Here is an 11,868-nt window from a genome sequence, read left to right as displayed (position 1 = left end):
GCGGTGCAGCACTCACCTCAGCTCCCTTAGTATTTTCAGGCTCCTGTGGACAAGGCTGGGCTCTGGAGTTCCTGACTGCTGTGGTCGTGGTGGGGGAGATGGTGCCTCACTGTGAAGCACGCAGCACACGCTGCTCTGCTGTGTTGATTCAGGTAACCAGAGTTTGGGTGAGCATACAGAATATGTTAATGTGGTTTTCAAGTGTGGGCCGTGCAGCTGAAGTAAGAACCTAACTATGTCTGAGGATCGTCTGATGCCACCTAAAGTTAAATCCCATCTGCACAGAATTCCTTATCGAGCCACGAGTCAGCCAGGAAATCATCATATATAGAAAGCATGCAAACTTGAAGTTCCTATCCTACATTACTGGAAGGCTGCAACCTTGAAATCCCAGTTCTACAAATGAAGTCCTAGACTTATGTAATAAGATCCCCTGCCCTCTTTTGTATGAGTGTAGCTGGGTGACGTGAGTGCTGGGAGCTTCAGCACCACAGCTTGGCCAGCATTGCGATGAATAGAATGCCAGCGTGGGAAGGGTGAAATGCCACTACCAGATCTGGGTTACTGCCATGATATCTTTCCACTGTACCGTGGTGCCTCTATGTTCATAGAGCTATGTCTGGTCATTTTGTGCCAGAACCCTGAAATGGAGAACACGACCTGAGTTCATTTCTGATGGCAGCGTGTGGCCTCACAGTACGTGACCGAGTGCTTTGAAATTTCTGCATGGGAAAGCTTGTTGGAAGCAGGCACGTCTCCAGCATGGTGTGTGATCTGACAGCAGTGTCACAGTCACCTGCGCTACACATTCTGTAAATGCCATTAGAAGTGCCTCATAAACTCTTCTATTACAAATGATATTCTCAGTCTCCCTGCTCAGTTAAAGCCTCGTTCTTTCTGTTGTGGCCATCATAACTGTAAAATCCCTCTACATCTGCAGACAAGATCGTGCTGGTTTCAATGATGTCAGTTGCTGACAATCACTTAATTCACCTTTAAGATTAGAATTAATCAGTTTAGATACACAACCTGTGGGCCTCAGGTTAAACGTGAGGCCTTGCTCTTCCTACTTCACTATTCCAGGGGCCTGGAGTGATGGTTGGGTGTGTGGTGTAGTCAGGGACAGGTGCTGCTCTTGGAGGCAGTTCCAGTTCTCATCTCTTGCACCTTGAAGGTACCTGTAGGAGAGGATGGGCTCTGCACCCAGGTACATGGTGTGTAGGACCCTGGAGGGGAGAGGTACTGCTAAAGGATCGGCAGTGGAAGTACAAGGGCTGCTCCGAGAAGAAAGCACCAAGTGTGCCAACATGACAGCCAAAGACTTCTGCTTCAAAGCAGGGCAGTATTTGCCATGGTTTATCTACTTAAAATAAAGTGGAAGGAGAGCCCCTGGATCTTCACTTCCCACTCAGTCCCACCACAGACACCACACAGCATGCTTAGGTTTAGATTCTCTTCTTCCTCTTCTATTGGAAGCCCGATCCAGGTCGTGGCTCTGCTGATAGCTGGGATCCAAATGAGAAGCTTATTCTTGGCCAGCTGATGCCCATTTGTTTATGCATTAGTTCTGCATGTTGGCTAAACCAGCCATGCTCAGCAAGCATTCCGCTGTCGGGAGGGCTGCGTCTTGGGCTGATGGATGGGAGTGCTCCAGGCACCTTTTGTGGTCTGCAGGAATGGTAGGAATTGGGAGCTTTGATATATCTGAAGCAGTAATTAGTTTTCAGAGGCAGATCTCAGTGCTGCGCATTGTTTTGCTCCAAGTTCTGCTGATTTTAGTAGGGATTCTGTTGATACAGAGTCTGCAATTGTTCCGTTTGCATTCTGTAAATGATTGTTTTCATAGGCAAGGAGAGCGTTTTGTTTTGTGCTTGTACACAAAATCCATTTAAAAGGTAAAATGGGCACAGGAGGGAGGATCTGTAAATTCTCATCCTGGTTGCCTAATGGAATGATCTTTAATCACTGTGTGCATTGACAGTCAACAGGAATAAACATCTTTGCTGAAGGATGGGGACTCAAACCCTTTAGAGTAAGTAGTCAAGGCAGCCTTGAGTCAGTGCCGGTGCTGGGAGGCTGCTTCCTCAGCAGGTAACAAACAGCACCAGCTGCCTGTTGCTTTAGCAGGAAACCCATTGTTTCATCTGTAGAACTGTGTCATGGAAACTCTTTCCTGGATGAGTGAAAACAGTGACCCTGATTATCTCAAATATTGCCCTTTTTTTCCCCTCAAAAATGTTTTACTGAGATCCAATATATTCTGACATTTGGTGCTTCTTTCTTCCCTTCTTTTTTTCCTTTATATGTATTTAAAACTGTTAGCTCCGAGCCTCCAATTCTCAGTAAGCAGTTTATCCACATAGGAGCCCTCAGCAGCTCTGGCAGTTGCAGCCAAACTTGACTCTGAATGGCATTTCCATCGTACAGAGGACAGTTGGAAAGATAACTGTGTGGGAAGGGATGCGCTGCAGGGAGCAGCCATGCCCTGGCACTGAGGATGGACCAGATGACCTAATTTCTCTTTTCCATTAGAGCTGTCTCTGATTCCACAGCTAGTCATGCAAGCGCATGACAGGCAATAGGGATAAAATAATACAGAAGATGTATCTCCCCATGTAACAGATAAAGCTGAACTTGATTCCACCACCTTGCAAGCACCGATTGATTGAACACCATATAGTTTGCTATGTTTATGTTGGTCTTTCAATTGAAACCTTTAAAAATGACTTGCCATCTGCTTGGCCTGGAATTCAGAACTGCTGCCTCAGCTGCATGAGGCGTCTGTTTGATGCAGCTGATGGGTGAATATGAACAAGATGGGAGAAAAACGAGCTTAAAGAAACAGTTGCAGGGATAATCTTTGCTAGGTCCTGCGTAATGTGGTGCCGTTCTACATTACAGTGTCTTGTATCCAAATGACAGGGTTAAGTGGTGCCAAGTGCCACTGGGCTGTTGGCACTATTCATACTATACCTACATAAAGCCCCATACCTACAAAAATACATATCTCTTTTAGCATTAAGATGAGAGCAGACTACAAGAATGCGCATAAGACTTCCATCTGCATGAAGAGAGATGCTGAGGGTAATCGTTTTGATGGAAAACTACAAAACAGCCACGTAACCTGAAAGCAGACATTCACCCTTGAGGTTCCACACAATGTGGAGCCTTTTGAAGTAGACAGGCTTCCTTGGGAAGATCAGACCCAGTTACCAGCCCTGTATTCCTTAGGAGATGGCAGTCAGCTCCTTTCTCCTTGTGTGGGCAGACGTGCTCTGTCCACTCTGCCTTCTGTGGAGCCACAGACAAGGATGAGATGGAGGCACGGCAGCTGTTTTCCATGCCCTGCATTCCCATCATAAAGCATGTTCCTGAGTAGTCCTACCCCAATTCCTAAAACACAATAAGAAAACAAGCTTCAAGCTCTTAAGCTCTGTATAAATAAATATGTGTGGATGGGATGATAAACTCTCACTGCTTAGTAAGAAATCTGATAATGGAAAAAAGCTTAACCGTAGAAACGAGGAACGCCTCAGTTAATACTAAAGGCCCTTTGTGGAAAGAATGACCAAAAATGCAAAATTCTACATTGAGCAGCATATTTCCAGCCTATTGCTGCTTGGTTTTTTTCCCTCGACTTGTGACATTTTTCCATGTTTTCCTTTTCCAAATGGAATAGTTTGATTATTGCTGCCCAAGAAAACTGCTTCAGAGACGTAACTGAATGAGACGAAAGTAACCAGTGGATGCAGCCTGATGTATTTTGCTTCGTGTTCTTCCTTGCCACTCGTCTTTCATAACCACTTGCATCCACCCACTCCCCAAACTTTTATTTGCTGTTAGTAATTGCTCACTCGCTTCCTTATTGCAAAGTCCTTGTTCAGATCCCTGGCTTAGGAACACTAAGCACAGCCTTTAAGCGGTGTTGCGTGATGAAATGTATCAGTCTGAGCCTTACAAATTAAAGGGACCCAAAGGCTGTGCTGATTTATACTCGCTTGCAGTGGCGCATGAGGACTATTTTATTAAATGGAAATTGTTATGATAGAAAGCTCCATTGGCAACCTGTTCTCTCTAACTGTGCTGCCTATGCTGACAACCAGTTACTGCACGGCATCTATCCCTCTGAGGCCACAGTTATGCGGTCGATTTAATCCAACATAAACTGTATCGCTCCTTAAACCTTCTGCCTTCTCATCTGTGCTCGTCCCCAGTGCCTCCCTTAGTCTGACACTAGGCAGCCTGGATGCAAAAACTGGTGATGGAAATGGACAGATTCCACGTGTCACTTCCCCAGCTGTGCACTGACCCACAAGAGAAATGTGTGGGAGGAGAGATGAGGAGGGCTATCCCTCCCTGTGGGAATCCAGATTGGGTTGGACTAATGCGGCCATGTAAGGGAAGCCTGCATATGGCTGAGCACCCCTATTTGTCTGACCTAAGGTGGGTTTATTTGTTGGATCTGCACTGGATTCTGGATTTGGTCTTGTAATTTTAGTGTGGGTTTAAACAAAGCGGTACCAGATTAGCACCCACGAGAGCTGCGTAACAAACATCACTTTAGAAAGAATGCTTTCCAATAATGAAAATTCAACAGTAAATCGTACAAAAAGAAGAGCTGTTAAACTAAAGGACAAAAACCATCAAGTGTGAACTCTTGGTAACCTTAGCAGAGCTGTCAGTCCAAATGGCAGCCCAGAAAAACAGAGGCACAGAAAGCAAACGTTTCTTACTACAGTTCTTGCTTTCTGTGTATGAGCCAAATTTCTTCTTACTTTTGCAGTTGTGTTTAGGGTTAAAAGCAAGTTTAAGCACGACAAACTAACCTCGATTTCAGCTTTCCCATGCTTATTGTGTGGGAGGCTCGTTCTGCAGTGTTCCAGAATGAAATGTCCTGGTTCTACTGCCTGCAATCAAGGAAATGGGAGAGTATGGGATTGATAAAACAAACAACTATCCACTACAGATTTGTTCTCTAGGAGTTTAGTTGACTAAAATGAAATAATCTGGGCCAAGGCTCCTGTTCATTTCAGTTGGGAAGCCAAGAATACTCGGAATCCCCACCTTAGAATTGTAACTTAAAAGATGCAGCACATAGTGGTGCTCAGGGATATGATTTAGCAGAGGGTTGTTAGGGTACTATGGTTAGGCTGCGGTTGGACTTGATGATCTTCAAGGTCTTTTCTAACCTGGGTAATTCTATGATTCTGTGATTCTGGGGGAGAGAGAGGGTGGGAAAATAATAACTAATGTGCCAACTAGTTTCAGTTCTGCTGGTGTGTGCACACTGAAATGCATATATCGATGTGCATTATATATGCATTGAATATATTTTTCTATGTATTTTGTGTGTATACATTCACAATGGAGTGGTGGCGTTGTTGGACAAGGAAGGGTAACTGATGTCATCCACCTGCACTTGTGTAAGGCCTTTGTCACGGCCCACATCACATCCTTGTCTGCAGATCATGGATTTGAAGGCTGGACTATTCAGTGGATGAGAAACTGGTTGGATGGCTGCAGCCAGAGGGTTGTAGTCAGGATTTATGTCCAGGTGGAGGCCATGACAAGTGGTGTCCCCTACGGGTCCGCCTTGGGACTGGTGCTCTTAAAGAGAGATTTCTATTAGATGTCAGGGGGAAAATTTTCACTCAGAGGGTGGTGAGGTGCAGGCAAAGGCTGCCCAGAGAAGCTGTGGATGCCCCATCTCTGGAGGCATTCAAGGTCAAGTTGAACGTGGCCCTAAAGCAGCCTGATCTACTGCCTGGTCTAGTGGTTGGCAATCCTGCTCATGGCAGGGTAGTTGGGATTAGTTCATCTCCAAGGTCCCTTCCAACCCAAACCATTCTGTGATTCTTTGGTGATTCTGTGATTTATTTAAGAGATGTGACCGTGTGTGTTTGCAGAAGACTGACTCACTTCATTTTGGAAATTAGCTATCATCAGATAGTAACAACTGTTGGTTACTAAGGACCCGGGCTGAACCCACACCAGTAACCGCACATCATCAGCTGTAAGTTTTCAGCCCTCTGAGCCACTGAAACCTTTTCATAACTCATATTTCTACTCTCCTTTTTATTACCTGCATTTGTGAAGAACACAAGTCAGGAAAAAAAGAACCTAACAACCCACCAACAAAGAAACCAACCAAGGAAATAAACCACGTAGCTAGGAGTTCACAGCAGTTTAATTCAGACACATGCAAGGATAAACCATACCCAGCACCATTTCACTGGTCAAACTGGAATATTTTTGCTGGAGCTCAATGGGAAAAGGCAGGGCAGACAAGTTATCAAGGGAGCAAATGCAAGATCAAATGGTCTGGCAGCATTACAGAGTTTGATCTTTTTCTCTTCAATTTTGTTCTCAGTCACCTTGCTGACCTCCTCTTCTTTCATGGCCTCCTTCATGGCCTGTGTCAGCACCCTCCTCTGCCCTGATCCTACAGGGTCAGCCGTTCTGTGTCCCAGAGGGAGAGTTACCCGCTGCAGATCTCTGAAAGAGGAGAAAACTTGAATTGGCTGAAGCCAGGTATACACGTGGCGTAAGATCAGAATCAGGCCTCCTATGTGTATCTTAGAGATAGCAACGGTATCCTTTGAACTGCATTCTTGATGATATTTGTCACATACTTCCTCATTGACTTCAAAAGGGTTTGATTCCTTTGATTACAGCGCTGTTTACCTGCTAGCTTTACTAACAGGCATTTGCTCAGAGCAGTCACTCAAACCTTTATTATATTTACCCTCAAGTCCAAAACACTTTCATTTACAAACAGCCATATTAACGTCCCTGGTTAAGTATAAAGCAGTATTCTTTTGAGATCAAAAGCATTAAAGATTGATAACCACGTATGAGTTTTGACCTAGATTTGCAATAAATTCTTTGCCCACTTCTGTAGGGAGTTTAGAAGCTTCTTGTCTGCCACTGTCATGGATAAGTGAGCTCAGCAGCTTACTTGCTGACCAAGAGGGCAGATGTCAAGATATTTTACTACTACTATGCGGAGAATACTTTCAAACCAACCTCCAGCATACAGTTTAATTACGAATACATCCAGGAGGATGACAGCCTACACAGGTATTGCCAGGGAACATGCCTTCTAGCAGCACTCTTCTGAGGCAGGAGTGTCCCTTGGAAGGATGGGTCGCTTTGTCTTCCTGTTGTGTGTACTGTATCAGATTTAGCTGCCAAGCAAATCACACAAGAGTGTAATCAGGCAGGGCTGGGGAGAGGCAATTGTATGAGTCACATATTCAACGCATGGAACTGAAAGCCCTGTAGTGGGAACAGAAATGGGGCACCATGAAGATGAGAGATCAAAGGCACATCAATACAAAGACATTTAAACATAACGATTGGAATCTCTGCCAATGGGCTGGTGACTCTTGAACCACATGTAGATTGTAAGCAGCCCAAGCGTGCCTCCCGCATCATCTCCTTCATGCTGACGATGTGCAGGATGGCTTGGCTGGGTAATCTGAACCCCAGCTATTAATGAATCGAGCCAGCTGCTGTCCATGAGCCTAACACTGGAAGGATGCCTGCAAGGCACACACATACCTGCCCAGTTAGTTGTGGTGAACTGGTGTCCCTGATGCAGGCTGCTCACTGGAGGCTTTCAAGATGTTGCCCAGGGGAGCCTTAAGGCAGACACACAATTCCTCATTGTATAAGAGGAGAATCACTGCAACATTTCAACACAGCAGAATGTTTATTCAGGAGCACCTGGTTCTGCAGGAGACGCTGAGCTCTTATTTTCAGTGTAGAAGCAAAGCAAGATACACGGTCTTATTTTTTGGCTGAGGCACTTCAAGCTATTCTCAGCAATGCCACATTCATAGACATGGCCTACTAACTACAGCTATAATGGGAATACCAAGCAAAGGCTAATGCTACGTTCCATGTATTCCACGAATTACTCTCTATTTGAGTTTCTGCCAAAAAACCTAGATGGCATTAATGCATTCCAGCACAGCCCTCTTCTAGCTCACTCTTTCTGTTTCTTGGTAGTGTAGATTGTGCAGCATTGAATACATTAATTTTTCATAACATTAAGTCTCCACTGACACTTAAATACCACATTGCCAACACAGCTTGTGGGAAAATCACAAGAGTTTCACCTTGCAACCTTCACTTGTGGGAATAAACCTCATTTATGAAGTCAGTGTATACTGATTTCAGAATTTGTCCCAAAGAGTTTCATTTGAAGATGATGGGAGCTAAAATTTCTGCTAATGTTTTTTGCAGTCCAGTAGATGTGTGCTCATTTGTTTAACTGCCAGACTTCACTTGGGTTGCTACTGTGTGCTGGTAATCGGTTCCCTCTGCATCTCCTCCACCAAAATAGTACTGCTGGAGCCCAGCCCATATTCCATTACTTCCCAAAAGATCACATTAGCAGTCCTTGCATCAACAGCATCAGTATTAGCCTGGTAAAAAGATATTGCCCAGAAGTACATTTTGCCTTACCTACTACTTAGATCCTTTTTTCTTCTATTGTAAACTTCAAATAAGAAAAGTCTGCTTTCTTACAAGAAAAATCAATGAACCTACTGATAGCAAATGAAAAGCTGAATATCAGTGCCACAGATGTTAAGTCTTGCCAGTGTCCATCACATCTATTCTGTGGGAAAGAGAAATCACCACGATATATTTTAGAATCAAAAGATAAAGCCTGGCAATGTGAAATCAGGTTCTGTTCACTCCTTTCTTCTTGTAGCTGTGTCATCAAACAGTTGCACTGATATGACAATAACAAAGCTACAAAATGGATCCTTTGAACTTAAAGGGAAGTACGCTGTCCTGACACATTTATACATGTTATAAATGTAGTCAGATGGCAGAAGTATCTTTGTGATCTATCTATGTAATCCTACGGAAACACGCATCACCTTTCCTAAAGAAGGAACGGACGGAAGAATGGCAGCACCATCTCCTGGTCACTATAGGAAATGGGCACCGCTTTGTGTCACAAAGAAGGGACAAGTAATTTCTTTGTGGGTTTGAAAAGGACTGTACCGGGACATAACTTCACAAGACTACATTCCCTCCCTACTAACTCTGATATACCTCGGGGAAGAAAAGCATTTTGTGTTGTTATGATTACGGAGAGCACATGCAACTATGAAGAACAAATTAAGATTGTTTCTCCCTTTAAAAAGCTCTCCCATGTTGACCACCCTGCTTGTACTAATAGCAGATTTCAAAGCTAGCATGGCATTAGAATAATTCTATGATTCTAATGTAAGTTAGGCCAGTTGCAGCGTATTAATACAGTCTTGAAAGATAATAGGAGAGCACAGAAGTTTCCTGTAGTCAGAAAAGAATGGAATATGTGAATTTCCAGAGCTGGAGCCAAGTTTCTGTCTCACTGAGTAGGTAGGGGAAATAGCAGGACAATATCATTAATACTGTAGACTGCTGGATCATTAATGTGAAAAGCTATTTCACACACTGAGAAAGTGACAACAGGCCAAACTAAGTGAGGGTAAGGCCTGTGGAATAAAGAAAGGATATATGGGAAAACAATTCCCATGGAGATAAAAGGAGGGAGAGTAAGTTGGACAGCTTGGTGGAAGACAACCACAGGAGAGAAGAGGGGAAAATGAACAAGAAGAAGGAGAAGAGACTCTAGAAACTTGTACAGCTTTTTCTTGAAAAGAAGAGGATGGGCCACAGGAATCCAGATCTCATTTATCAGAACCACCTCAAACCGTGAGGGAAAAGACTTGGCACTAGGTCTGATTTTCTGGTGTATTAAATGAGAATAAAGCACTCCTTGCGTTACACAAACAGCTCGTTCGATGGTTTTTGTTTTATGCTTTGAGGGTTATTTTGCTTTGAGAAACTCCTGAGTGCTTCTAAGGAACTTCTGTTGTAGGTGATCATGAAAGCCATAAAAGATGAGAGTTATGAAATCAGTCACCCTCCTCCCAAAGGAAGAACACTCCTCATAAGACACGGGACTTTACTCAACGTAGATTCAAAACCCGAAAGTCATGGGGGTTCCAATGATTCCCATGGGAAAATATGCAGTTTTGTACAGCCCACGGTCTTGCAGATGGGTGGGGTGCAGTTTTGCTTATCTCATTAGCTCAGAACCAAGATCAGGCCTTTTGCCTTGGGGCATCATTTACTATTCAAACACGCACAAAACAAAGGTAATTCTCAACCATTCTCCAGGGCCTGCCATAAAATCTAGCTTCCTTTCGAATCAAATCACTGAACAGTATATTTTAGGAATGGTGCTGGTTAGTGAGATAATGTCTTTCACCAAAACACACCAAATGCTGTTTCCCCACTCACGTTTCGTCATCTCCCCACGTACTTGTAATATTCTTGTTTAGCTCTTAACCACACAAATAACAATTAAACAACGTAATGGGGGAAGAACGCATTCCTATCAATACTGGGTACGCAGTACTAGTTTAAAAATAGGAAAGAGAAGAATTCAGACATAAGTAGAGGCAGGGTTTATATACCTCAGATATATATAAAAGTACAGAAGAGTCAACAAGGATAAACATAAATGTGAAACAATTGCCCGTGTGAGGGAAGACTAAATGAAATACAACTTTTAATTTTTTGGGGGAAAAAAAGAAGCCTTTGAGGGTTATGATAGAAATCACGGATGGTAGTGAAGGGAAAAGATATAAAACTCAACAATGAATCGTTTTCAACAGGATAAGGGGATTTCAATAATCAAAGTGTATCAAGTGCCAGAAGCTCGCGAGTTCTGGAATCCACCTAGAGAACTGTGAAATAAAGTCACCAATGTACCTTCATATCTGAGTGCTTACTCATAAATAATTTGAATAAGGAGGTGAGGACTGAGAAGACAAAGCCTGATACCATGTTGTTCATGGAAGGAGAGACAAGGTGTGGCTGAGAACTGTAGAACCTCTCAGTAATCAGGGCTCAATTAGCCACAGCTATGCTGTAGAGTATGGGAGACAACTTAATGGCTCTAACACAGAACCTCACGCAGACACACGCTCTTCTGAATCCTTGGTAAGATACCCTACATCATACATTACTAGCAGAAACAGGGAGGTAATTGTCCCCCTGTACTCGGCATTGGTGCGGCCGCACCTTGAGTACTGTGTTCAGTTTTGGGCCCCTCACTGCAAGAAAGACATTGCGGCCCTGGAACGTGTTCAGAGGAGGGCTACAAAGCTGGTGAGGGGTCTGGAGCACAGGCCTTACGAGGAGCAGCTGAGGGAGCTAGGATTGTTCAGCCTGGAGGAGGCTCAGGGGAGACCTTATAGCTCTCTATAACTTCCTGAAGGGGGGTTGTAGTGAGTTGGGGGTTGGCCTCTTCTCTTGTGTAATCAGTGATAGAACTAGAGGGAATGGTTTTAAGCTGCGCCAGGGGAGATTCAGGCTGAACATTAGGAAATATTACTTCTCGGAAAGAGTAGTCAGGCATTGGAATGCACTGCCCAGGGAGGTGGTGGAGTCACCGACCATGGGAGTGTTCAAGAAACGCTTGGATGTGGTGTTGAGGAATATGATTTAGCCTGGAAGTATTGGTAATGGTTGGACTAGATGATCTTCTAGATCTTTTCCAACCTTGATAATTCTGATTCTGTGATCCGTGAGGATGGAGAGACACTGGAACAGGTTGCACAGTGAAGCTGTGGATGTCCCCAGCCTGGAAGCATTCAAGGCCAGGCTGGATGGGGCTGTGAGCAACCTGGTCTAGAGGGAGGTGTCCCTGCCAATAGGGGGTTGGAACTGGATGTTTGGAACTGAACACCCCCCACACCAAGAGCCAAAGCGGAGCTGGAGGAGCCTCCTGTGTAACACCATAACCCCGCCTCACACCGCCTAAGATGGCGGCTCCGCCCGCACCCACAGTGCCCC

This window comes from Coturnix japonica, chromosome 3 (genome assembly GCF_001577835.2).
Source record: "Coturnix japonica isolate 7356 chromosome 3, Coturnix japonica 2.1, whole genome shotgun sequence".
NCBI lineage: Eukaryota > Metazoa > Chordata > Aves > Galliformes > Phasianidae > Coturnix > Coturnix japonica.
This window is presented reverse-complemented; position numbering follows the sequence as displayed.